The sequence below is a fragment of the Oryctolagus cuniculus genome, chromosome 4, assembly GCF_964237555.1.
Source record: "Oryctolagus cuniculus chromosome 4, mOryCun1.1, whole genome shotgun sequence".
Taxonomy (NCBI): domain Eukaryota; kingdom Metazoa; phylum Chordata; class Mammalia; order Lagomorpha; family Leporidae; genus Oryctolagus; species Oryctolagus cuniculus.
In genome coordinates this window covers 167,883,552-167,911,160 of record NC_091435.1, presented here as the reverse complement: position 1 = coordinate 167,911,160, position 27,609 = coordinate 167,883,552, and the positions used below count along the sequence as shown (strand labels likewise).

Sequence of the window (27,609 nt, the reverse complement as noted above, 5' to 3'; positions counted from 1 at the left end):
GGTGTCTGAACACAAATGTCCTTGAAGGAGACTCTGGCTGCCTTCTTTTAATCAGTTGTCCAGTAACAGGGTACAAGAAGGGTCCCATGGCTCCCTGTCTCCAGATTCCAGGGCATGTACTTGGGCAGAGGTTTAGCCAAAGCAGCTAAATCAGGTGGTATGGTCATTTAAGTGTTTTCCTTTCCGCATATTTCCTCCTAATTGATCCTAACCAGAATAAGGAGCTGATGTGTGACCTAGTTGTTATGAATATTTCTATTTCTTTGTCAAGTTCTAAATTCACAGAGTGAATCCTTCGGAACACTTGACTTTGCGTTATGGCTTTTGTGGTTTAGATTAATCACGCCATGGAGAGTATTGGGGTGGAAGTATGGTCTAAGATAACCTTTTTTTTTTTTTTGACAGGCAGAGTGGACAGTGAGAGAGAGACAGAGAAAGGTCTTTTGCCATTGGTTCACCCTCCAATGGCCGCCGCGGCCGGCGTGCTGCAGCTGGCGCACCGCACTGATTCGAAGGCAGGAGCCAGGTACTTCTCCTGGTCTCCCATGGGGTGCAGGGCCCAAGCACTTGGGCCATCCTCCACTGCACTCCCTGGCCATAGCAGAGAGCTGGCCTGTAAGAGGGGCAACCGGGACAGAATCCGGCGCCCCGACCGGGACTAGAACCTGGTGTGCTGGTGCCGCAAGGTGGAGGATTAGCCTATTGAGCCGCGGCGCCGGCCTTAAGATAACTTTTAAAAGTCTTAAATTTGTCTTGGGTTTTCAAGACCCCTTTCAGTTTATAAATACTCTCTCTTGCCTTGAGAAGCAAAGACACCATTTGATGTGGTTCAGTCTTAAGAGAAGGAGGAATCTCTTTAAATTAAACTCACCAATCAAAAGCTTGAGGCTTAACAAAAGACCTCTCACCAAATAATTGGCTCTAGCAATTGAGTTGGCTAGAGATAATTTTGGGGGCCTTCTCTCAAGTAGTGTTGTGTACTGTATGAGAAAGGGAGTAGACAAGAGGGAGTGAAGATGGCCTTTTATAGGCTTCCAGTTAAGCTTTTAATTTACTGGTCGTTTATACTGAGGGATGCTCCCACATCATTATCTGTGAGACAGTGGAGAAGAAAAAAATGGCATTCTATTTTTTGCGCCCTCTTCTCCTTGAGATCTGGCATCTTCATTTACAAGCAATCGGGTGAGCAGGTGAAGGAATTGGAAAAAGGATGACTTTTAACAGCTGTTGAGATCAAGAGTCCAGCTTCCTTCTTAAAGGCTGTTCCACATTTTTGTGGTGTCTGATGCAGTATTTTCAGTTCCACCTTGTGTCCTTTAAGAATGTTGAATGTTGTGGCTGGTGCTGTGGTGTAGCAGTTCCAGCATCCCATATGGGAGCTGGTTTGATTCCCAGCTGCTCCACTTCTGATGCAGCTCCCTGCTAGTGCACCTGGGAAGGCAGTGGAAAATGGCCCAAGTGCTTGGGCCCTGCCACCCACATGGGAGACCTGGGTGAATCTCCTCATTCCTGGCTTCAGATCAGCCCAGGGTCGGCCATTTTAGCCATTTGGGGAGTGAACTGGTGAATGGAAGATCTCTCTCTCTCTCTCTCTCTCTCTCTCTCTGTAACTCTGCCTTTCAAATAAATTTAAAAAAAATTTTTGAAACTTCTAGATAAAAAATTCCCTAGATGGAGACAGTAGCGTATCCAGGAGTGGCATAAATAGGAGACAGAATATTCTTCAAAAGCTAGCTGATTCATTCTATCTGTCAATTACAACCTAGCTGGCCTCTAGCATTACCCTCAGGTCTCTGTCTACACAAGCTCAGGTGCTGTGATTTGGAAGTAGTTTGTCCCCAAAGGATCACGTTCTGGAAGCTTGGTCTCCAGTGTGGTGGTGTTGAGACAGTGATTATTACGTCATGAGGGCTCCACCCTCACCCATGGATTAATGCCGGTCTCATGGAGTAGGCTGGGTCTTGCAGGAGTGGATTCATCTCCATTACGGTGGGTTGTTACAAAAGAGTGAAGCAGGCCCCTCCCCGCCCTCCCACTTCCTCTGCCCCTGGAATCCTAAGCTGGAAAATGAGTCAGTAGTAGTCATAGAGGGAAACCTCATGTTATACATTTGGAAGGGCATTTGTAGGCATAAAATCAAGAGTAGCAGAGGTAGGGTCAAGTCCAGTATTTAAGCAACAAGGTCAGAGGGGCAGGAATAAAGACCGAAGCGATAGAAAACACAGGGAAGCAGCAGAGGATCGTGCTTGGAGAGGTGGATGAGCGAGGTCTCAGGGTCCGCTGCTAGGACTCGGAGGTGCAGTGTGCTCAACTGCAGTGTCCTAACAGTGCTGGCCTGTGACACTGGGCACGTAGGCTGGGGGTGGGCTGTTGAGCACAGTCGCCAGGATGGCCGTAGAGTTCCCTCTGCAGGAACAGCATGGCCCTCTTTTACACTGTCCCACAACAGTTGGTTCACAAGAGAAAAAAATTCCCCCAGGATGTTGCGCCCTGGGTTTCTCTGATACAAACAGCTCTGGATAAATCCCTACAGCTCCTCTGCAGGAAGACGAGGAATGGTGCCACGGCCTTGCTTTTGGAGGCTCCTGTGACTTGAGAGCACAACGCATCTCTTTTTGGCCTTCATTTCTTGCCAGGAGAGGACATATCTGCTACAAAGCTGTGTGTGTCCGGCCCCAACATCACAGCCACAATTTAAAAAGATAAAAATGGGGTAATTTTGTTTGAATATTGAGGAGGGGCTCCAGGAACTGAGTGTGTATTGAAATGCCCAACTCATGACATCATGGATGGAGAGAGGTAGGGTGGTGACCAGCCCAGGCATAGGCCATCAGAATGACTGGGACCAAAAATTGATTCTGTGAGGCTGGGCCTACCCAAGAGAGGACTGGGGAGCAATAAGGCTGGCCGTGTGAACTCCAAGGGTCAAACAGTAGGGATGTCACATACATACACCTAGTCCAGAGGGTCCAAGGAGGGCAAGGTTAGGAACCACAGAGGGACCAGATCAGTGACAATGTCAATAAAAGACAAGGCAGGGAGTGAGGGTGGGTGGTGGTGGGAGGCAGAATGATGAACTATCAATTGCTAAAATAATCAGAAGTACATGGTTCAGTCGTTCAAGAGGCATTCACTCATTCACTCAATGGATATTTAAGTACCTAATGTGTTCCAGGTTCTGTGCCTAAATCTTCAGATACAATAGCAGGGAACTTCAGATAGTTCATGGAAAATGTATGTTATGAAAACCTTATTCGTAGATTTTTTAAAAAAAATTTCGTCTCAAAGTAAACTTAATTCTGTTTTAGCGTGAACTCTTTGAAGTACCCCTGCATGCACAGGACCCAGAAGCCAACATGGTGGGATCCATATGGCAGCTTAAAAGAGGTTATGAGGACATACACAGACAGCACCCAAAAGAACGTTGAGAGAAAAGGATGTTGGTACAGAAAGCTAAGTGAGACTTAAGGACAAGTAGACGTTGGGTGGAAAATGCTTATTTTAGGCAAAAGAAGGGCATTTACCAAGCATGGGTGGCTAGAGAGATTTACCAAGCATGGGTGCTTTGGAGATGCCACTTAGCCTTCAGACTGGTTGGCTACAGAATGCAGGGTGGGGCATGCCTAGGGATAAAGACTGAGATACACAGAAGGACCATAACTTGATGGACCTCCCACACCTTGGGAAGGTCTTTGGACTCTGGAAAGCTGTGGACAGCCACCGGAAAAGGCTGTAACCAAGAGAAACACAAGCTGAGCTCTGTTGGGAAAGCCCACGCTGGCTACAGGTTGTATAGTTCAAGGCTGAGCTGTCGATGCTGGAGCTGGAGGGAAGGAGATGGGCTGGACAGATGTCAGTTGTCAAAGGATCAGGGCTGGGCTGATGGTCTAAGAAGTGAGGAAGAGGGAGGAGACAGATGACATTTTGGTTTTGGATTGGACAGTGAAGGGTGGATGGTGTGGTCCTTTGTCATCTGGGGAACTAAGAGGAGAACTGGGCTTTGCAGGGAGTGTGATGAGTCCCGTGTGGGATGTGTCTGGGTTGGAGCAGCAGGAGGAAGTCCCGCTATTGCACTCAGCAGGGCCTGTAGGGGTGGGTGGGTAAGCTTGTTCACAGGAACACGCAGAGGCTCATCACCATTGGACGGCTGTGGCTTATTTTTCTTCCCGGGGCAGAAGAGGATCTGTCTTGGGATAAAAGGGAACGTGGGCTGGGATATGCTAGAGGGGTAAACCTGGAGTTAGACTAAATGTGTGGTAATGAGATTTAGCTTCTGCATGCAGACAGAAACACACTCTAAATAGCTCAGTGTCAAAAAGGAATCCATGGAATTCTTGCACCACTGGCTCTTGGTCTATGAATTCCTTGACATGCTGCTGAAACAAAGAGATTTGCTCTGTTACTGGGTCGGGGGTGGGGGGGCTTCCAGCAAGGCACCCCTGAAAAAGGGTGCACTTCACAAAGCGTACATCTTCCCCAGGCCCTGCCCCTCTCCTCCCGAAGCCCGCGTTTCACTCTTCTCAGGATGCTGCCTGAGCTGCCTGCTGGAACCCCAGAAGAGAGCCGTCTGCAGGCCGTGGATGTGCTCAGCCACCAGGCGAGTGTGGCCACTCCTGCCAGGACCTGCTGGGCTGGGAGCATTTCGGTGAGATGGAAGCCAGCCTTCATTCCAACCCAGAGACTCTCGCCTGCCTGTGGCAAAGGGCGGTTTGTGCTGGCGGAAATTCCCTCCTCGGCGCCACATGCACCATTTGGGATATCATTTGTTCAGGCATCCTACTTCTCCTTTGAAACAACTCTTCCTCCATTTTTGTCAAGCCTTCGGATGCAGAAATGTGTTTGTGTCTGCCTGAGTGTGTGTGTTTTGGATGGTCTCACACCAAAAGCATTTTACACTTTCTCATTAGGAACTTTCTGTTTGTCGGGAAGGAGAAAAAACTTATGGAGGATACATTTCATATTTAAGGTTTTTTAAAATTTTAAAATGTATTTATGAGAGAGAGAGAGAGAGCGCGCGCACTCCCAGGGCTTGGTGAGGCTGAAACCAGGAACCCTATACTTATTTCAGATCAATCAGGACTTAATTCAGGACTCCATCACTTGAACCATCACCTGCTGTCTTTCAAAATGAGCAATAGCAGCAAGCTAGAATTGGGAGCTGGACTGCCAGGTACTTCAGTGTGGGACGCAAGTGTCTGAGCCACTAGGCCAAGTGCCTACCGTATATTCAAGTTTTTCAAAGAGAGGATGTATTCTGGCATAACGTGATTGTGATTTTAAATATAAAAGTTAAATTTTTATATTGATTTCAAAGAGCAACAGAGAAAAAGAGAAGAGAGAGGGTGATATTAACAGCTTCATGTTAGGTAAAAGCTTTAACTCCCAGGGAAAACCAGCCAAAGGTAGATGGGTGATTTACGTGAAAATGTATTGTAGAGGCAGAGTTTTACATGGGCTCCTGCTGTGGGTGCTGAGCGATCATCGTCTTTCGCTCTTGCTCTGCGTGGATTAGGGCGTCTCTTCCTTGAGCTGGAGGAGCTGTAGCAGTGAACAGCAGGGGAGGGCTAATAAGGATGCTGGCGTGGGCAAGTCCGTGGGCTTCAGGACCTGCCTTTTCTATAACGTAATTCCCTGCAGAAGAAAGACTGTTAGGAGTTTTAACATGTAGTAGGACTGCAATTTCCAAAATATTTTAGCTTCAAGAGACTGAGCTGGGGCTCCAGTCCATCCTGGAGACAGAAGGGGTGCCGTAGTAAATAGTTACTAATGAAAGTCCTTCCAAAGTGCTGTGTCACCCTCTGGACAAAACCCAGGAAGCTTTTGTGATTCAGCCCTGAGCAGGTTTGCTTTCCAGCCTGGTTGTGCTGTCCTTGCCCGTGTCTAACGTCTTGCTCGCTGTCAGCCTTCCCAGTTTTTATCCTTAGCTTTGCAGAGAAAGCATGCTCTTGTGAGGGAGAGACTATAATTAAATAAAAGCACGCTATTCCTGTGACTTGCTTCTCAATTCCTTGGAATAAACCAACAGATGTGACATAAAACCAGAGTCGATTTCTACTGACGAAGGGAAGCAAGTGTTCAGGAAACAAGCCTCACTTCAACGCAAGCGACCTTATGGCTCTTTTCAAGGTCACACAGTAGGTTGGTAGTGAAGTGCTTCTCTGTTTTTTATTTGTGAAATAAAGATATTGCAATTTCCCAAATATGGCTATGGGGAGATTATAGAAATCATACTGGCGGCTGGCGTCACGGCTCACTAGGCTAATCCTCCACCCGTGGCGCCGGCACACCGGGTTCTAGTCCCGGTTGGGGTGCTGGATTCTGTCCCGGTTGCTCCTCTTCCAGTCCAGCTCCCTGCTGTGGCCTGGGAGTGCACTGGAGGATGGCCTAGGCCCTTGGGTCCTGCACCCGCATGGGAGACCAGAAGCACCTGGCTCCTGGCTTCGGATCAGCGTGGTGCAAAGGCCGCAGCGCGCCGGCTGCAGTGGCCACTGGGGGATAAACTAATGGAAAAGGAAGACCTCTCTCTCTCTCTCTCTCTCTCTCTCTCACTGTCCACTCTGCCTGTCAAAAAAAAAAAAAAAAAAAAGAAAGAAAGAAAGAAAGAAACAAATCATACTGGCAAAGGGAGAGCCATGGTCCTGGCACATGTTTGGCACTTAAGAAGAGTGACCACTCTACTTATCTAAGGGATTGGCTTGGCCCTTCCAATGGGCGATGCTTCTAGAGACAAGTGTGAGCTCACGGTGCTCTGATTCCTTCTTTTTCTTAAATATTTACTTACTTATTTGAAAGAGTGATAGGGGAAGAGAGAGAGACACAGAGAGATCTTCCATCCACTGGTTCACTCCTCAAATGGCTGCAGTGGCCAGGCCAACAGCTGGGCCAGGCTGAAGCCAGGAGCCTGGCACTCCATCTGCATCTCCCATGTGGGTGGAGGGGCCCAAGCACTTGGCCATCCTCTGCTGCCTTCCCAGGCACAGTAGCAGAGAGCTGGATCAGAAGCGGAGCAGCCAGGACTCGAACTGGTGCGCATATGGGATGCCAGTGCTGAGAGTGGCAACTTAACTCATTGTACCACAACACAGACCCTGTGCTTTAACTCGTCCTCTGCGTGTGTGTGCGAGTGAGTTGTGCCCACACATATGCCCTCACTGTGTAGCACGGACTGTACCTCAGACAGAGGCTGAGTTTTCCAAAAACTCTTTCCTTGCAATCTGTATTTTCCTTAATCTTTTGCTGAAGTTCGCATGCAAAGTGCCACTCAGGCGTCACCGAAACCTTTGAGTGCACCTGCTGAGCGCTGTGCCTGCTGGGCTGGCCACTTGGAGGGCGTGTGCACCACGATAGAAAGTTCCAATAATCAATTAAAAGATAATTTAGAGCCTTCCTCACCGCCATCTGTGTTAACTTTCCATTACAAATTAAAACATCTATCTTGACACAAGTTTAATTTTTCCGGAGCACCTGCTTTGAAAGGTAATGTGCTTTTTACATAAGCAGCATGGCACTGCTTTACAAATGTCTCACTTGGCTGGAGGGTCGGTTCTGTTTCAGAGTAAATGGTACCCGCGGGGGTGGATAGTTAGTTCTCACACCTAACAGGGAGAATCAATCCTCAAACGAAATCCGCAGACAGCTTATCCAGATCTCACCCACAGACTTCCCTTTCTTGTTCTCTCATCACCATTTTTTAAATTAGCAGCGAGACTCCTTGGTTTTCTTCCTACCTTTTACCAAAGTCATTGTAGAGGCAGAAGTGTGATTAGTTAACAGCGACTGACATCAGAACCAACAGTAGCAAGGCTTTCAGCCTAGATCATCCGCAGAGACTGGGGCCGTTTCCATTATAACCTTGGGAGTTAGGCAGCTTATTTGTACAACCCTTTCCTCCCACAGGCATCACTGGGGGGTGTGGCTGCGTGACACCGCGGTGGTGTGGCTGTGTGGCTGCGTGACACCGCGGCAGCTCACTCATCCTACCCATCCACACAGCACCGGGCATTTAGTGATCTTTGCACGCCGACTTCTACGTGGACTAAAATCAGAGCATCCTGCCTCCCAGGGACTGTGTCATTTTCTAGGCATCATTCCCTGTAACTGGGTAGCAAGAGGAATACCAGTGTTGCCTTAAAATAAGACCATTTGCGAGGCTTGTCACAAGCACTGGCAAGATTGCGCCTCTTCCTCGCCTGCCTTTTCACTGCCTCCATAAAACAAAGGGATTGCCCAAAACCTCTGGGTGCTTCCTTTGTCTTCATGAAAAGGACGGCTTAATTGAAGTTAGCGACCTTCTCTGTTCTATTCAAAGATTACTTCTACCCCCTGGCTAGCACGGCAGGGCAGAGATTTCTGCCTTCTGGGTGCCTTAGAAAATTATAATCATCTTTCTCTGTTAGGTTCTCTCCTTTGAGCATGTTAAAGAGCTATAAGATGCAAAACATACAGTGCATGGACTTCACCAGCTCTCCCATCCGTGTTCTCTGAAGGCAGGGGAGGCTGCGAATCAGTACACTTCCGAGGAAGTCGGAGATTCTCCGACGACGGCATTGCACTTGCTCCATCTGAGGTGCAGCTGTGAGTGCCACTTCCGTGGGCTGACCGCCAACTATGCCCTGATATTTATTTCCACACCATCCGTCCCTTTCTCAGGCATTTTCTCATCTCTTTTGTGCCTCCTCAAAGGTGGAAGGGCCGGGAGGGGAGAAGGAGCTTGGTATGGGGGAAGAACACACTGGTTTGCTGAGGTCTGGATTTCAGGCTGCAGAGCTGGGAGGTGGTGAGAGCAGACTGGGACCTCTGGACGAGTCCAGTTGACCTTGCCACCGAGTTCATTATTGGTCCCAGGGACAGTGAGCCAAGCAGGTGCCTGGGGAAGATTTTGGTGTTAGATACATCACTATTGATTTTGGGTAGTGGGAAGGTGAGTGTTCACTTTACCATTCTTGATACTTTTCCATGTTTTCGGAGTTTGATGAAACAGAGCTCATTCTGGCAGGAGAAAAGAGAACGGTTCCGAGAGGATGCAACACACATCCTAGCAGGAAATTAGATGGGCACCCAGCGACAGAAGGGGACAGTGATGTGCTGACTGCAGCAGTGCCCCAGTGAGAAAGGACAGGGACACACGGAGGAAGCAGCCCTGGGATTGGGAGTGGGTGTCATTGCTGTTCCTGGAAGATCAGAGAGGCGAGTGATGCTCCACACAGGAAGGCAGAGGGCGGCGCCGGCGGAGGGCACCATTTCAAGTGTCTGGGAGTCATCTTCGTAGAGGTGCCCTGCCTGGCAGTTGAATTTTTTAATCCGGATCTTGGGAGAAAGATCTGGAGCACAGATGTGGATCTGAGCAGTGTTGGGCTGCGGAGGCCAGAGAGTGGTGAGATCACTACGGGAACGTGGGGAGATGGAAAGTGGGCAGGTGCAGGTGTGGCTCCCGGCTCCTGGCTCCTGCAGCCATCTGGGCAGTGAACCAGCAGATGCAAGATCTCTCTCTCTCCTCCTCTCCCCCTCTCCCCTCTCTCCCTCCCTGTCTCTCTCCCTCTCTCTCTCTGCCTCTGCCTCTCTGTAACTCTTAAAAAAAAAAAAAAAAAAAAACGGAGTTAGAGAAAGGAAGGAGGCTAGGAAATGCACAGACCACTGATGTCATGGAGGTCATCAGTTGTCCCAAAGGGATCAGTGAGGGAAATCTGAAAAAATCGTCTTTGACTGATTTGATTTTTCTCCTTTGTAGCAGAAAGGAGAAAAGCAGTGATGGTGAGTGAGAGGGGAAGTGAGGTCTCAGAGTTGAAGGATTTAATAATAAGAACAACAACAGCGAGAACGGCTACATTTCTCAGGGCTCATTACGTGCTGGGTACCGCACTAAACTGTTTACCAAGATTGCTGTATTTTATATTCACAGCAAGCCATCAAGTAAAAGTAATGTTTACTCTACTTCGCTTGAGAAAACAGAGACATAGAGAAGTTAAACACTATGCCTGTGATCACCTAAATGAGGTGGAGGAAGAAGGGGTCGCACTCAAACCCACTTTCCTCCAAAGCTCCTAACCATGCTGGAGGGGAGAGGGGAAGTGAGTGTGGGCCTGCTTCCAGCACACAAGGCTAGATGGCGAGGAGAGCTGGAAGGGCCAACTCTGGAGGAGGAGGGGGGGAGGGGGAGGGGGAGGGGGAGGGGGAAGCTGTTGTCTGTCTCCCTTTGGGTTCTGCGATGGAATAACTCCAGGTACTCTTGGATCCTGATGGAGAAGAACTGTTAGAAAAGGAGAAGACAGAGATTGGGAGAGGGCTTATCCATAGCACAGGATTCCTGAGAAGGTGGCCTAGGATGGAACTGAGTCCAGTGTATCCCCCTCCCAGGACCACACAGATGTCCTTGGAAGTGGATGGGGAGGGAGTTCCCACTCACAACTCCTGTTTTCACTGCGAAACAGGAGGTGAGGGGTCACTCTGAGTCAAGAGGACAGTGATAAAGTGGAAGCTTTGATGGACATGCAGACTTTCATTTGCCTAAGTGGAGGATGGGACAGATTCCCAGGAATGCTTACTGCCTGGTGGAGGCTGGAAACCATGACTTTGTAATGAACCTGACCTGGGCCCAGAGCAGGAGAGAAAGGTGCAGTCGATGGATGCTACATGCTCAGAAAGATGCCCTGAGTTATGCAAAATTAGATGGATAAATAGATAAACATCAGATTTGCTCTGACCTGGTGGACTCCCCTGAAGTTAATTGATTTTAGAAGTTCTATGACACTGGCCGGTGCTTAGTCCTCATAAAAGGAGGAACAGAAAAATGAGTCCGTGCGTGTATGAATTCTACGGAAGTTTACAAACAGAAGCATTTGTTGATAAGTTTATGTTCTGTGTTGCTTTTGTTTGCTGCTTCAATTCTGTAGGTCTCAGAACTGAAGGAAGGAGGTTAACATAAAATAAAAAAAGGAGAAGGAGAGAAAGAGTGGGAGGATGGGGGGGAGGAGGAGGGGGGAGGGGCAGGAGGAGGAGGGGGAGGAGTGGGGGAGCGGGAGCGGGAGGAAGAGGAGGAGGAGGAGCAGGGGCAGGAGCAGGAGGAGTGGGGTTTAGAGAGAGACAAGGAGAAAGGATCCGGAGATGGCTTTGCAATCCTGGCACGCCAGTATTATTACGAGTTCCAGTGTTCCTGGGCTGCTGGCATTTCTTTATCTAGGTTTTCATTTTGTGGAAATCCTCCAGGGTCCCAGCTGGTTCACACGGTGGCTTTGTAGTTCATGGCGGTGACTGACAGCTTTGCAAACCAGGCTTGATGTCTAACACACAACTGCATCTCTCCCGCTAAGTGTCAGATCTGAACTTCGGCCCAGCTCTGCAGCTCCCCCAGTGTGGGGGTCTTCTCAGGGCCGCAGTCTAACTGAGTCTCTCTTCCTGCTCTCTTCTAACTTCAAGATGGCATTCTGTGCACCATTTTCTGAGCAGGAAAGGCTGGGACCCACTTGGAAATTCAGGTGCAGTGACTGGCCTTGATTTGAATGAACTGCACTTCTAAATCAGGGCCAGCTGGCTCTGAGGGTGGCCGGCTCCTCACAACTTCCTTCCCTGGCCATCTGTGGCTCTCAGGAGAGAACAGAGTCAAACTGCTGACCACAGAGGTTTTATCTTTGGAACATTTTTTAAAAATGATTTAATTTATTTGGAAGTCAAAGTGGGAGGGAGGGAGAGAGAGGGAGAGAGAGAGGGAGAGAAGGAGGGAGAGAGGGAGGGAGAGAGAGGGAGAGAGGGGGAGAGAGGGAGAGAGAGAGGGAGAGAAGGAGGGAGAGAGGGAGAGAGGGAGAGAGAGGGGGAGAGAGGGGGAGAGAGGGAGAGAGGGGGAGAGAGGGAGAGAGAGGGAGAGAGAGGGGGAGAGAGGGGGAGAGAGGGAGAGAGGGAGAGAGGGAGAGAGAGGGGGAGAGAGGGAGAGAGAGGGAGGGAGAGGGGGAGAGAGGGAGAGAGATACTTCTATCTGCTGGTTCACTCCCCAGATAACCACAATGGCCAGGCTGGGCCAGGCCAAAGCCAGGAGGCTGGGGCTCCTCTGGGTTCAGATCCAAGCACTTGGGCCATCATTTGCTGCCTTCCCAGGGGCATTAGCAAGGAGCTGGATCGAAAGTGGAGCAATTAGGTCTCAAACTGGCAGTGTCCGATATGGGCTGTTGGTGTCACAGGTGGTGTCTTAAACCGCTGTGCCGCAGCACTGGACCCTGGCACTCTCAGTGTGACACCTGATAGACCATCATGACCGATCACTCACCTTAAAGCAGAACCCTTTAGCTAAGTCGTGGAAGAGCCAAAAGATGGGCAAGACTTCCTGGGCAGATAGCCCTCGTTCTAGATGAATTCTTGTGAAAAAGCGCTAATGACGTGAGCTAAAATTCTGGGACACGTGACAGGCTCCAGGATATGGAAATTTTTCCTCTGACAAAACACGATTTATTCAATTCAGAACCCAGAACCCTCCTGATGCAGCAGACAGGAGGAGGCTCCCCGAGAGGCAGACCCGAGAAACTGGCAGAAGTAGAGTCTTTTCAGCACAGTTTTGGAGAAGAAAAACAGAACAGCAGCTGTCAGTCAGAAGCTGGAGACAAACCCCATCAAAAGGCCAGATTTGTGGGGCCGGCGCTGTGGCATAGCAGGGAAAGCTGCCGCCTGCAGTGCTGGCATCCCATATGGGCGCTGGTTCGAGCCCTAGCTGCTCCACTTCATATTCAGCTCTCTGCTGAGGCTTTGGAAAGCAGTCCTTGGGCCCCTGCACCCACGTTAGGGACCCGGAGGAAGCTCCTGGCTCCTGGCTTCAGATCAGCACAGCTCTAGCCGTTGTGGCCATCTGGGCAGTGAACTGCACATGGAAGACCTCTCTCTCTCTCTCTCTCTCTGCCTCTGCCTCTGCCTCTCTGTAACTCTGCCTTTCAAATAAATAAATAAATCTTAACAAAAAAAGGGCCAGATTTGTAATCCTGTCTATCTTGTCTAGCTTGCTCATGATAAAACAAACAAAAATAGCCATCAGAAATATGTGACTGATGACTTCTCCTTCCTGTTCTCAGGATAAACCACAACTCAGAAGGGCAGGATCACTGCTTTCTTGCTGTTCTTGTGATAAAGCTGGAAACTCCTGTGTCTTCCTGGAGAATTTGGGGAGCAGAAGGTAGGTCTTGGTTGACAGAGGTGGGGACCAGCGTGTGTCCGATACGTGTAAGAATATGTTACTAACCGTTATACAAAGAATGCGCTTCTCCTTCTCCTCTCCCCTGTCGCCTTTCCTCTCTCCCTCTCCCCTTTCTCCTGTCGCCTTTCCTCTCTCCCTCTCCCCTTTCTCCTGTCGCCTTTCCTCTCTCCCTCTCCCCTCCCCTGTCGCCTTTCCTTTCTCCCTCTCCCCTCTCCCCTGTCGCCTTTCCTCTCTCCCTCTCCCCTCCCCTGTCGCCTTTCCTCTCTCCCTCTCCCCTTTCTCCTGCCCTGCCTTCCTTCTTTCGCCTTCTTTCAGTGAGTCTCCTATACTGGTGCTTCTCAAACTCTGATTTTTTTAAGAAAATCCCCAAACAGCTCTTGTGGTTTTAACGTCCAATCTGCTGTGAACTTCTGGGAAATGTCCTAGTTCTGTCAAATAACTGGAGATTTCTGAGTGTTGATCTGAGAGTTGATTTCTGCTCGTGGGGGGCTGGTGTTGGAAGGTGCATGGACCACATGCGTTTTCCTGCGTGGCTGGGCCAATCAGTCGTGCACTTACAGACTTGGTTATCCAGAGTCCCTGACCCATTAATAAACTCTAATAACCTGGTGCCCTGACTGACCTCGGTGCCACCGGGCACAGAGGACAGAGCCTGTTCTGTGGTGGGGTGGCTCCTGTGAAGAGCTCGTGGGGGAAGAGGTGGCATGAACTAAGTCTGGGGCTGAGTAGGAGCTTGCCAGAGACAGAACAGGAGGCAGGAGATCTATATGACTCTGTATCTTGTATTTTGCTATTTGTCAATGCATTACATGAGTAAAAAGCATTTTATTAAAATAGGATGTGAGGCTCCTAAACACACCCCAGGCATGCACATAAGGAAACATGACTGTGACCTTAGAGTGCTGTCTGATTTCCACAGATCCCCAAACCCTCAGAGACAGGGACCTCGAAGCGGTGTGAAGAACCACCCTTGTTTTCCCGGACACTGTTGTATAACCACACAGTCCAATTAGCTCGGAGCCAAGAGAGCCCTATGGGAGATTTCACGCAGAATCTAGAAGGAGAGCAGTGACACGCGGGCATTTCCCAATAGGTCTCAATTTCTTTTACTAAGTTTGAAAAGCCAGGGGGAAGTGTCCAATGAGGATAAAATCCTTGCCAAGGTGAATTTCAAGCTGGCTTGAAAAGGGTTGAGCCGTAACAGCTGAGTCCAAAATGGAGAACAGACAAGGTTATTACAATGATCAAATGGTGCCTTGGAGTGTCCGCCACAGCTGGGGCAGCTCTCCTGTGCTGTGAAGCCACGCAGTGGAGAGCAGAGGACCTGGGGCCTGTCTGGGGGTGGAATAAAGACACAGAAGACGTCAGGTTCCCGAGGGAAGTCATGCTTGTCCTGGGTGATGCAGGGATTTCTCTGATAGCCTGAGCAGAGCACGACAGTTTTAGCTACTGGGGGAGGTCTCAGTCCTGTTTACCAACAGAAACAAAAGTGAAAGCGGAAATCCTTGGCTTCTAAGGCCTGGAAACACAGTCTTCTCATCTTCATTCCCTCCACAGCTGCAAGTCCACCAGGAGCTGGTAGACTTCCTGACGGAGTGCTTCTTCAGGCGGGGAGACGAGAGGCTCTGGGCTCCGTCTTGAGAGGCTACTCTCAGTCTGACAGACCCAAGCCCATTACCCTTCCTCTTGGATATGTTCTTCCCCCCAAAAAAATTCTCGGAAACTTCAAGGTTTGAAAAGTGCCTACAAGTCAGTGAAAAGAATTCTGTCTTATCTCTTGCTTTCAGGCTCCTGGGATAGGAACGTTTCCACCATCTTGGACCATGTCTCCAAAAGCAGACTGCCATGTTTGTGGCTATTTAAAGCATGGTGGTTGAAAGCTTTGGCTTTTAGAGTGTTTTCGAGTCAGGATTCAGTTCTGACACTGCCTGTTCCAGCTGGTGTAAGTCACTGGTCGCTCTGCATGTCTGCCCTCCATCTGTAAAACAGGGTAATGTGGTGCTCATGAGAGTTCCCTGTCGAGGGGTGAATGAGATGCGCTAAGGGATCTCAGCACAGTGTCTGGTCCATGGTGCACAGGGCTTTCAGTTAATGCCTGATGCTACTCTCATGCTGCTCATCGTTATGCTCCTGGCCGACTCATATCCAAGGGACCTATTGCAAGTTCTGTCCTCTGCTGACACTGTTGCTGTGTGTAATAATTGGGTTATTTCCATGCTATTGCTTGCCCTACTCTTTCCCATCCATCAGGAAGCCAGTGTGTGGTGTTTCTTTTTTATTTTTATTTTTTAATTTGCTTGATTTGATGCCACAATGAGTTTATAGTACTAGCTGCAAGGGTAGATGTAGAAAATGAAACTTTAAAATGCCAGAAGAGAATTGACTTATTGAAGACCCACAAAGGGCATTACCTATCTCATCTCATTTAACTCTCTGCTGGTAGCTGTATTACACTGCTTTCACAGATGAGGAAGAAGGGCCTGAGAGGCTAAGAGGCTTGCCTAAGCTCACACAGCCAGTGTGAGTATTGGAGCCAGCCTTTTGTGTCCCTAAGATAATGTGTGTCTTCCTGCACAATGCCGCCTCCTTGTTTCTGATGAGCTTGAGAGCTTATTAGGCAAGAGACATTGTGCACAATGCAAAGCAGGATATAGACTAACAGAAAGTCACAACATCTACATTGGAAGGGCAGAAGCAGAACACACCAGCTGGGTTGCCTGCCTTGTCTATGTCCTAGTCCCTAAAGTTATGAGTCCACAACTGCTGCTGTGGGAAGAGTGGGAAACATGGCTGGGCCCAGTAGCCACAGCCATTTAGATCAGTGCTGGACACCTGACCCAGCTAAGGAGACTATGCTTCTCCCTATTGTTTTAGGACGTAGACATTAGAGTTGGTTGGAGCTGGATGTTTGAATTGGGAGATTGCATAGAGCCAGGAGTGGTTCACTACTGTCCCATTGTTGTCTAAGTGAATGACCACAAAGTTAGCAAGCACCACCCATTTACTAGGCAACAGTTCTGTACGTCAGGCTCCACATGGTTGGATTTTCTGTTTAGGGTCTTAACAGGTTGAGATCAAAGTGTTGGAGGGCAAGTCTCTTTCGGGTTTTGGCTGAATCCAGGTTTTCATGGCTGCAGTGGCAGAAGGGCTGACAGTCTCATTTCCTTGCTGGCTGTTGATGGCGGGGTGGGGGTGGGGGCTGCTGTGCTTAGCTCTAAGACGACACTGACAAGTCTTCCAGAGTCAGCAATGGAGAATCTCCCTCCTGTTGAGTCACTCTCATGCTTCCTATCTTTTGCTAAGAGCTCAGACTCTTTCAAAGTTTGCCTGACTGGGTCTGGCTCACTAGAAAAATCTTCCCTTAACGCCACCTGTGCTGCGCTACTTACCTAACGATGAGAGTGAAATCCGTGGTATTCACAGTCCTGGGGACTCTGCAAGGCAGGTGCACCAGGGGTGGGGAGTCTTGGGGGTCAGCTTAGAATTTGGCCTAATATAGAAGGGATTGTCACTGGGTGGGAGTACATGCAAGTAGAGTGTAGGTATCTAGAGAGGAGGAGGGAGGGATAAAGAGAAAGAAGAGAGAAAAAAAGGGGAGGGAAGGGGAAAATGAGGGGAAGAAAGGAAGATGGAGGTGTAGAAAGGGAGGGGAGAGAAGAAGAATGAGAAAGAGGAGGGAAGGGTTAGAGAGGAGGGAAGAGAAGTGGAGGAGAGCAAAGGGGAGAGCAGAGGAGAGCTCTGAAGCAGCAAAGGCCGTGAAGGAAGTGAGCTCCAAGTTGGACAGCCCGGCAGTGGACCCCACGTGCAGGTGGTGAGAGAGCTTAGCTGCCATTGCTTCCTTATAAATTTCCCATTTGCAGCCAGGCTCTGGTAAGTTCAACTTGCAGCCCCTGGACTCCATGGAAGAGAATAAACTTGTGTTGCGCCAGTGGTGAAGTCTCCTTTGTGCTTAGGCTGGCTTGAATGGGTTTCTGCAATGGAGTGGATATGATTTCCCATTCATAAACTCAGATGCATAAGAAATTCAATTTCCTTTGTCTGTAAATCAAACTAATTTCTCTTTTGAGCCTCTTTCCACTTGGGTGGTAGAAACCATCTCAGTAGCTGCAGAGACATCCTGCTTTCTCTGGCACTGCAGTGTGCTGGGGGTGGTACTTACTGCAGCAGAGCCTGTTGGTGCTCTGCCACCTCCCCTGGGCTTTGCCATAACAGCCCACAGCCACAGACTTCCACTGCCGGCACCTGCGCCTCCCTGACGGTGCTCTCGCCTGGTGGCTGGGGCTTCTCTCTGCGCTCCCCACCCTGCCGCAGACCGCAAGCCTGGGGCATCAGTGTTTCCTGGAAGCATCTGCCGACCAGTAGCTGATGGGAATTGATGTAGACTCCTACGTGCTTCCTCATCGTCCAGTGGGGAAATTCGGAAGCACATGTTCCCGTGGGCTTCTAGAGTTCCTCCTGGGTTAAGTGTGTTACCCCCACAGCTAACCCTTCACTAGCCACCTTCCCTCCCCTGTCTCACCTAACCTCTTCTCGGGTTTGTCCCAAGTCGTGCTCTCCCAGGACTTACTTCTGGGGGAGCCTACCCCCAGAGGCTTTTGTGGAACCAAGTTTTGGGTGTGTGTACGGAAGCAAGAGTGTTTGATGTCGTCTGTCTCCAGAAGTACAGACGAGCTGCCCATTTCCCTGTTGTTTCCTTGGTCAGCAGTCCCATGGATTGTCTCAGATATTTGCTCCAACCCACACTGTCTTTTTGCTATTTCTGGCTGCTCAAGTCTCTAACTTCAAGGCTACACTGCACAGCTGGATCAATGAGAGTCCAGGAAGGAAACAGATGATACGAATTTAAAAAATGTGGGCCGAGTATTTTAAAGCAAGAGGATTTCACACTGTTGGCGAGGGTTGTGGGGGAGTGTTTCTACTTTAAGCCAAAGGGTGAAGAAAAGGAGTGCTCAGAGGAATCTGAAAAGACAAGTATGAGTTTCCCCAGAAGGAGCTGTGGACTGCGGTCATGGGATGCAGCCAAACTTCCAACAGTGTGCAAGCCTAGGGAGTGTGTACTCAAACATCACTGTCCTCATTGGCCGGCCACGGGCCCCACCTGGAGAACCCAGCTAGAAGAATAGGGCTTGGGAGTCAGTTTGGCATTGTCCACACATGTTAGCCTTCTTTTTCTTTTTCTTTTTTTTTTTTTTTTTGGATGAGCAGAGTAGACAGTGAGAGAGAGAGACAGAAAGGTCTTCCTTTTACCATTGGTTCACCCTCCAATGGCTGCTGCGGCTGGCGCACCGCGCTGATCCGAAGCCAGGAGCCAGGTGCTTCTCCTGGTCTCCCATGTGGGTGCAGGGCCCAAGGACTTGGGCCATCCTCCACTGCACTTCCGGGCCATAGCAAAGAGCTGGCCTGGAAGAGGAGCAACCGGGACAGAATCCGGTGCCCCGACTGGGACTAGAACCCAGGGTGCTGGCGCCGCAGGCGGAGGATCAGCCTATTGAGCTGCAGCCCTGGCCAACACATGTTATCCTTCTAAGAAGAAAGGAGGGTAAAGAAAGGTTGGAGTCAATCTGGAGAGACGAGTGGGAGGTAGCCCGTGTTTCCTCTGGGAGCACACTGCTCTATTTGGGAATCATACACAGGGCACAAATTCCATGTGAACTCTCATTTGTAGAGACATCTGATCATAGGGGGCTTGTGTACATGCATGTGAGTATGTGTACATTTACTGGCTTGGTGGGTATATTAGTTTCTTATGGGCACAACAATAAGCTACCACCAACTCAGTGGCCTAAAACAACGCAAGTTTATTCTCTCACAGTTCTGGAAGACGGAAGTCCAAAATTAGTGTCATGGGGCTGAAGTCAAAGTGCCTGCAGCTGGTTCCTTAGGAAAGCTCCAAAGGAGAACACTTCTTTCCTTTTCGAGCTTCTAGGAGCCACCTGCACTCCTTGATTTTTCTGGCTCCTTCAACTTGAAAGTGCTTTGCTTTGATCAAGATGTTGCTTTCTCTTCTCTGGAGTTGATTTCTCTCTACCTCTCTCTCATAAGGACCTGTGATTACATGTAGGGGCCACTGGAAAATTCAGGATAGTCACCTCATCTCAAGACCATTGGCTTAACTACATCTGCAAGTCCCTTTTGCCATGAAAGTTAACATTCACAGGCTCCAAGGATTGCGGTTTCCATATTGATATCTTTCAGGTGTGGATGCTTTAGCTTAAATTTCACAGCCTTTCATTGACTAGCATTGTGTATCTTAGCCTCTCTGGGTCTCTGTTTCACCATTTGTTAAATGAGGATAATGATAACACAGTTGACATCAACAAGATAGCTGACTTTTGAGGTGCCTGACACACTTCCCTTTGCAAAAAAGACCAAACAAAAGAAAAAAAAATCAACAACTATTCTACTGGAATGTTTTAAGACGGAGAACCAGAGTGTAGTGAGGCTGTAACAGAGACTTTGTGGAGCACTGAAACAGAGGGTGACTCCATTAAGAAGGGAACTAAATATACCGCATCTACTGCCCCCATTTCATTGCTTGATATCAGGAAGACTTAACACAAACACAATGGAGAAAGGGTAGGCACAAAATCCCCAGCAGTCTCCACCAAAACTGCAGACACCTAGGGTGTTTGTGACTGGGGAAGCCATTAACTCACAGCCTGTGAGCCCAGTCTGGGGAGCTGCTTGGGAACCCAAACCAATGAACTGCCCCTGCAGAGAGTAGCTCACGTTGTGTTCCCCTCCACGAAGCTCACTGCTGCACATTGCATCTTGAGACCTTCCCTGGCAGCCAGGAAGCCGTGGGCAGCTTGCCTAAAGAATCTTGTGTGTCAGGCTCCATAAAGCAGCCATGCGGCCTAGCCCATCTACAGCTCAAGAAGCAGTCAGGTAGTCCGTCCTGAGTAGCTCAACTCTCAGAGTTCCCAGGGAACAGATGAATAGCTGTGCTCAGGGGGATTTGAGTGGCCCAGCCTGCCAAGGCCCCTGGGAAGCAGATGGCCAGCCCACCCTGCGCAATTTGGCCTTGTAGGCAGTCCTCAGGCACTGATGTACAGGTGCTTCACTCAGCTTCCGTGTTACAGCCCATCCACTCTGCAGCTCCCCGACATGTATTAAGAACTCTGTTCTCAGTACTGCACACACGTCAGTACTTCCTGGGTCCATCTAAGCAGCCCCACCCCTGTACTACCTGTGGAAACTGACAAATAGTCCACACCCACAGCCAGGTGCACTATGCTTGGAAATGTCCGTGGCTCCACATCAATTAAAAAAAAAAAAAAAAAGCTATATCCCAACTGGTGGAGAAATTCTGCAAGCCTACTTTAGCCTCGGCCACTGAAAAGCCACAGATATCATCAACTTGGGTTGCAGCTGCAGAAACTACATGGAGCCTACACATTTGCACCCATCTGGTCCCAAAGTACATGTTATCTTTCTGAATGGACGTCGTCAGACACATCTCCAAGAAAAAAAATCTTGTACTACAACACCATCCTGCAAAATTAGTAGAGGCAACTGACTCACCAGGTATGTCCACATCGATGTAGGGACACAGAAGTATGAAAGACAAGGTAACATGATGCCTCTAAAGGAACTTAGTAACGATAGCAACAGATTTCAAAGAAAAGGAAATTGACAGATAAACGAATAGAAGGCAAAATAATGCTTTCAAGAAAGCTCAGTGAGATACAATAAAATAAAATTCAGTGAAATTAGGAAAGCAATTCATAATCTGAGAAATTCAGCAAAGAGAGAGAAAAAAAATAAAACAACAGCAGCAACAAGAGAACCTCGGGGCTAAAGGGCTCAATAAATAAAATAAAAATGTAGCTGAGAGCCTGAAGGACAGATCAATCAGATGAGAGATTTCTGAACTTGAAGGCAGGTGCTTTTGAAATAACAAGTCAGACAGAAATAAAAATGAATAAAGTGTGCAAGAGTTTTGGGACACCATTAGGAAAGCAAACGTTTGCATTATGGGTGCTCCACAGGATAAGAGAAGGCAAAAGGCATAGAAAACTCTGTTCCACATAATAACCAAAAACATCTCAACAGCCGACAGAAAAATCCTAAAAAAGCAAGAGAAACTCATCAAGACGTATATAAGAGAATTGTCATGAGAGCAACGGCAGATTTCTCGGTAGAAACTTTATAAATGGGGAGAAAAAGGAGATAATCTATTCAAGTGTCCTGAAAATAAAAATTTTAAAAAGCGCTCACCAAAAATACTAGATCTAGAAAAGCTATACTTCATAAAGAGAAGAAGCAGTAAAGTGTTTCTCAGAGAAGCAGAACCTGAAGGAATTCATCACCACCAGACCTGTCTCACAGGAAGCGCTTCAGGGCTTGGGCAGATGTTGGAGCGGCAGATAGATGCTGGGTGCGATGCCTGCATCCCATTTTAGAGTGTCCTAGTTCAAGTCTCGGCTCCACTACTGATCCTGGTGCTCTGCTGGTGTGCACACTGGGAGGTAGCAGGTGATGGCTCAAGGACTTGGTGCCTGCCATCCATCTGAGAGACTTGGACTGAGTCTCCCAAGCATTGGTTGGTGAACCAGTGTATGAGAGGCTGTCTGTCTGCCTTTCCCTTTGTCCATCTGCCTCATAAATAAATACAGTAGCAAAAAAGAGAGAAATGTTTAAGAGAGTCCAGTCCTAGGAGTGAAGTGATAGCTATCATCACAAAAACGCATGAAACCACTAAACTTACTAGTAGATATACAGAAGAGAAACAGTAATCAAAATACACAAAAAATCATCAAACTATGATGAACAGGGAGTAAAAAGAAACAAAAGTTATACAAAACAACCAGAAAAACCCTTAAGTGTAAACAGACAAAATTCCCCAATTGAAAGTTTTCGAATTGCCAAATGGATTATAAAGTAAGACTCAATGATATTCTGCCTACAAAAAAATCACTTTATCAGTTTACAAGTATATAAGAGAAAGGATGGAAAAAGATATACCACACAAATGAAAAAAAAAAGGAAAACAGGAGAACCTATACTTATATCAGATGTACTTTAAGTCAAAAATACTAAAAGATACAAAGGTCACTGTATATATTTATATAAATACATTTATATAAATATATACATTTATTTTATAAAATATTTTATATAAATAATTTAATATATATTTATATAATATACATATTAATCAATTCATTAAGAGGAAATAATGATTCTAAACGTATAGGCATATAATGTTGGGGCACTCAATTATATAATGTAACTATTATTACATCCAAAGGGAGAGACAGACTCTAATGCAATAAAGGTTGAAGGCTTCAACACTCCACATTCTTCCCTGGACAGATCATTGAGGAAAAAATCAACAGAGAAATACTGGAGTTAAGTTGTTCAACACAGCAAACGGATCTAATAGACATTTATAGAACATTTCATCTAATATCTGCCAAATAAAAATTCTCCTCATCAGCAGTTGGAACATTCTCCAGGATAGATTATATATTCAACCACAAAATAAATCTCAACAAAGAGAAAAAAATGCAAAATGGTATCATGTATCTTCTCCAACCACAGTGGAATAAAACAGGAACTCAACAACAGGAACCTCAGAAATTCAACACACACACACACACACACACACACACACTGTTCTTAAAAGAGTAATAGGTTAATGTGGAAACCACAAAGGAAATTAAAAATTTTCTTGAAACAAATGAAAACAGAAACACAACACAACAAAACCTATAGGACTTAATAAAAACAGCACTATAAGCAAAGGGGGAGCAGAACAGAGAGGAGACAGGACACGGACTCACAACCAAAACAGATTTATTCAAGGGACAACAAATTCACAGAGATGGCCAACTGCCGGTGTGCACACAGACTAGGGCCCAGTCCTCTAGCGGGCTAGGCCTTGTACAGCTTAGGGTGGCAAAGGGGCCAGAGAGGGTGGAGCAGTGGGTGGAAGTGAGTTTCTTCACACAGGTCTTTTGAGGGTTTTCAAACCTGGAAAACAATGCAGAGGGTGGTGTAGGGAAGAGCACGGGGCATGGGACTGAACCAGTCTCTTGAAAGAATTCAGGGGCAAAGGAGCCCATCAGGGAATTGGATATTTTTTTCAGGCAAGGAGCAACGGAATCAGTAATTGTAAGTTACCAAAAAAATGAAAAGCCTAGGATCAGATGGCTCCACTGTTGAAGTCTAGCAAGCTTTTAAGAAAGAATTAACACCAATTCTTTTCAAACTATTCCAAAAATTTAAAGTGGGGGAACCTGTCCACTGTACAAAGCCAGAATTACCATGATACTATAACCAGACACACGTATAAGTAAACAATCCTCACAGACCAATATCCTTGATGAACACAGATGCAAAAGAACTCGACAAAACGCTAGCAGGCTAAACCAAACCAAATCAAAGCCAAAACAAATAAAAACACTAGCAAATCAAATTCTGTAACACATCAAAAAGGTCATTGCACAATAACCAAGTGGGATTTAACCAGAAGTGCAAGGATGGTTCAACAAATACAAATAGTAAACATAATACATCATAACAACAAAATAAAGGGCAAACACCATGTTATCATTTAAGTAGATACATTAAAAGCAACTGATAAAATTCAACATCCTTTTATGATAAAAAACCTTAAAATTAGTTCTAGATGGGATGTATCCCAGTATAATAAAGGCTATCTAAGACAGATGGTCAGCCAGTGTAATAGTCAATAGGTATTGCTGGAATCATTGATTCTAAGACCAGGAGCTATATATGGATATTTATTTTCACCACTCCTATTCAACATAGTATTGGAGTCTAAGAGCAATAAGGGAAGATAATGAAATAAAGGACATTCAAAGAGGAAAGGAGAAAATCGAGATGTTCCTCATTGCAGATTTCATGACTTTATATGTAGAAAATGCTAAATACTCCTCCAAAAATTGTTAGAACTGAAAAAAATTCAGCCAAGTTGCAGGATTAAAACTCAGAAGCATTTTTATGCACCAGCAACAAACTTGCTGAGAAAGAAATCAAGAACGCAATCTCATTCATGCTAGCCACAAAGAAGACAAAATATCTTGGAATAAATTTAATAAAAGAAGTTAATGATCCCTACCATGAAAATTACAATATTGGTGAAAGAAATTGAAGAAGATAAAAAAATTGGAAAGGCTTCCTACCCCCATTTATTGGGAGAATTAATATTGTTAAAATGTCCATATTACTCAAAGTGATTTAAAAATTTGATGCAATCCTCCTAAAAATATCCATGGCCTTTTTTGTAGGAACAGAGAAAGCAATCTTAAAATTCATATGGAACCACAAAATATCCCCAAAAGCTCAACCAGTCTTGACCGAAAAGGAACAAAGCTGGAGACATCATGATTCTTGCTCTTATTTATTTATTTGACAGGTAGAGTTATAGGCAGTGAGAGAGAGAGACAGAAAGGTCTTCCTTCCGCTGGTTCACTCCCCAAATGGCCGCTATAGCCGGCACTGTGCCAATCCGAAGCCAGGAGCCAGGTGCTTCTTCCTGGTCTCCCATGTGGGGGCAGGAGCCCAAGCACTTGGGCCATCCTCCACTGCCCTTCTGGGCCACAGCAGAGAGCTGGACTGGAAGAGGAGCAACTGGGGCTAGAACCTGGCGCCCACATGGGATGCCGACGCCACAGGTGGAGGATTAACCAAGTGAGCCAAGGCGCTGGCCCGATACTTGCTCTTAAAACATTACTATGGGAGCTGGAGTTGTAGCACAGTGGATTAAGTCATCCATATGAGTACTACTTAGCATCCAACTGCCACACATTCCATCCAGTTCCCTGTTACTGCACCTGGGAAAGCAATGGAAAATGTCCCAATGTTTGGGCCCCTGCCACCCATGTGGGAGAACCAGACGGAATTCCAGGCTCCTGGCTTCAGCCTGGCCCTATCTCTGCTGTTGTGGCTGTTTAGGGATCAGCCAATGGATGATCTCTCTGCCCCCACTTCTCTCCCCCTCTCCCCCTCCTCTCCCTCTCTCTCTCTCCTTCCTCTCTCCTCCCTCCCTCTCTCCCCCTCTACCTCTTCTCTCTGTGTGTACCCTCTGCCTTTCAAATAAATAAACATTTAAATTAAAAAAGCTTACTACAAAGCTGTAATAACCAAAACAGAATTGTACTGCCTTAAACACTGACAGATCGTTGGGGCAGAATATAGAACCCAAAAATGAATCTCCACATCTATGCCAATTTGTCTTTGACAAAAGTCCCAAAAACATACTTGAGAAAGTTGCTGAGAAAACTGATATCCATATGGATAAGCATGAAAACTAGACGCCTATTTCCTACCCTATACAAAAATCAACTCAAAATGGATCAAAGACCTGAAACTGTAAAACTAGGAAAACATAAAGAAACACTCCAAGATGTTTGTATGGGCTTTTTTTTTTTTTTTTTGCCAATTCAAAAGTACTGTTAAAAAAAAAGCAAAATAGGATGACATCACATTAAGAAACTTCTGCACAATAAAAGAAACAAAGTGAAGAGACAGTCCACAGAGTGGGAGGAAATATTTGCAAACTGTATCCAACAAGGGACTAGTATATAAGCAAGTCAAAAAAACAAATGATAGGCTTAAAAAATGAACACATTATCTAAACAGACATTTTTCAAAAGATATTCAAGAAGGCAACAAGTATATGAAGAAATTTTCACCATCACTAATCATCAGTAAAATGCAAACCAAAACCACCACAAGGCATCCTATTATCCTAGTTGAACTGGTTATAATCAGGGCCGGCATTGTGGTATGGTGGGTAGAGCCACCACTGTATTGCCAACAGCCCATATGGACTTCTGTTTGTGTCCTTACTGCCCCACTTCTGATCCAGCCCCCTGCTAAAGGCCTGGGAGGGAGCAGAACGTAGTCTGAATCCCTGGGCCCTGCCACCCCCATGGGGGACCCAGATGAAGCTCCTGGCTCCTGGCTTCAGCCTGGCTCAGCCCTAGCCATTGCAGCCGTCTGGAGCGTGAACCAGCAGCTAGGAGATCTCCCTCTCTCTCTCTCCCTTTCTCTCTGTAGCTCTGCCTTTCTTTGTTTGCTTTTTAAAGATTTATTTATTTTATTTATTTAAAAGGCAGAGTTATGGACAGACAGAGGGAGGGAGGGAGGGAGGGGGAGAGAGAGAGAAAGAGAGAGAATATGAATATCTCCCATCTGCTGGTTCACTTCCCAAATGACCACCACAGCCAGAGCCGGGTGGATCCTTGAAGAATCTTTGAAGAATCTTCGTACTATTTTCCATCATGGTTGTACTACTTTACAAAACACTCTCAACAACAGTCTCACAACAATCTGTTACATATTTTACAAAGAGCTAGAGGGAGGAGTTCGAAGGTTCCCCACACAAAGCAATGAGAGGTGTTGAAGGAAGTGGTGATAATTTTAGCATAACACAGTGTTTTCACGTACTGAGTTGCCACACTGTACTTCCCCAGAAATATGTACAATATATTTTAGTAATAATAACAATCATTCGGCCAGGTGTCATTTATCGACAGGATTGCATTTTGAGAAATGCATTGGTAGGTGATTGTGTTGTGGGGCAAACCTCAGGGAAGGACAGACGGCTGTGATGTCACTAGGCACTGTGATCTTACGGAGACCACTGTCTGTCATGCAGGTGGCCTGTCGTTCATCGAAACATTGCTACCTAGTGGGTGGCTGCATATGTGTTGAACACTTTGTGAAGATCAGATACCAAAATGAATGCCGCGTGCCTACCCTAGGGAACAGTTAACATCCGCCAAGGGTTGGTGATGGTAGTTTTCGCCAATAGGATTTCGGGTTTGTGCTGTGTGTCGTTTTTCCCACCAGTATCCGCTTTGTTCTGTTGCTACTGGCAGTGCTGCTGTTTCTCCTGGGGGAACCAGCTCTGCCTCTCTCTGTCCCCACGGTATAGGTGAGGAGAATTCACTCCTAGTCCCAGGTTGAGTGTAGGTCACAGGCCTGCTCCTGCCAATACTATTTCCTTATCTTGTTCCCTGGGATTGGCTCAGGGACGGACACATGAGCGACACTGGCCCCAGCAGCAGGAATGCCACACTTTCCGAGCGGGACTGGGAAGGAAATATTTTTACGGGGCAGCTGGGTGGCAGCGTGTGAAGGTGCAGCTGCAGGCAGCCTTTTGAAGTTTTGCCACTCTGTAGGGCCAACTCGGAGGATGGGGTGGAGAGAGACCCCAGAAGTCTAGGGCTAAGCTTCAAATCCAGCGGACCCTGAAACCTGCGTCTTTGTGGTCTTCCTAGTGAGGTAAGCCTACAAAGTCTCCCTACTCAAGCCAGCTTAAATTGGGTTTTCTGTCATTTTTATCGGAAAGATTTTCAGAGTCATTGGAAAATGCCGTCCTTCCTCCCCTTCAAGAGGGGAGGGAGATTGGTTGGCCGTCTTCCAGCCCCAGCAAGCTCACAGGCCCACTGTGCACCAGGGCC

General features: G+C 47.2%; 1 long non-coding RNA gene across 1 annotated transcript in view; it reads left to right on the top strand.

The window, feature by feature from the left end:
• LOC138849406 (uncharacterized) overlaps positions 1–27,609 on the top strand; it is a 294,363-nt gene that overhangs the window by 160,168 nt on the left and 106,586 nt on the right. Inside the window, exon 3 of the long non-coding RNA XR_011388232.1 lies at positions 13,047–13,147. This is a non-coding gene — a long non-coding RNA (uncharacterized lncRNA). The remainder of the gene's footprint in view (positions 1–13,046; positions 13,148–27,609) is intronic.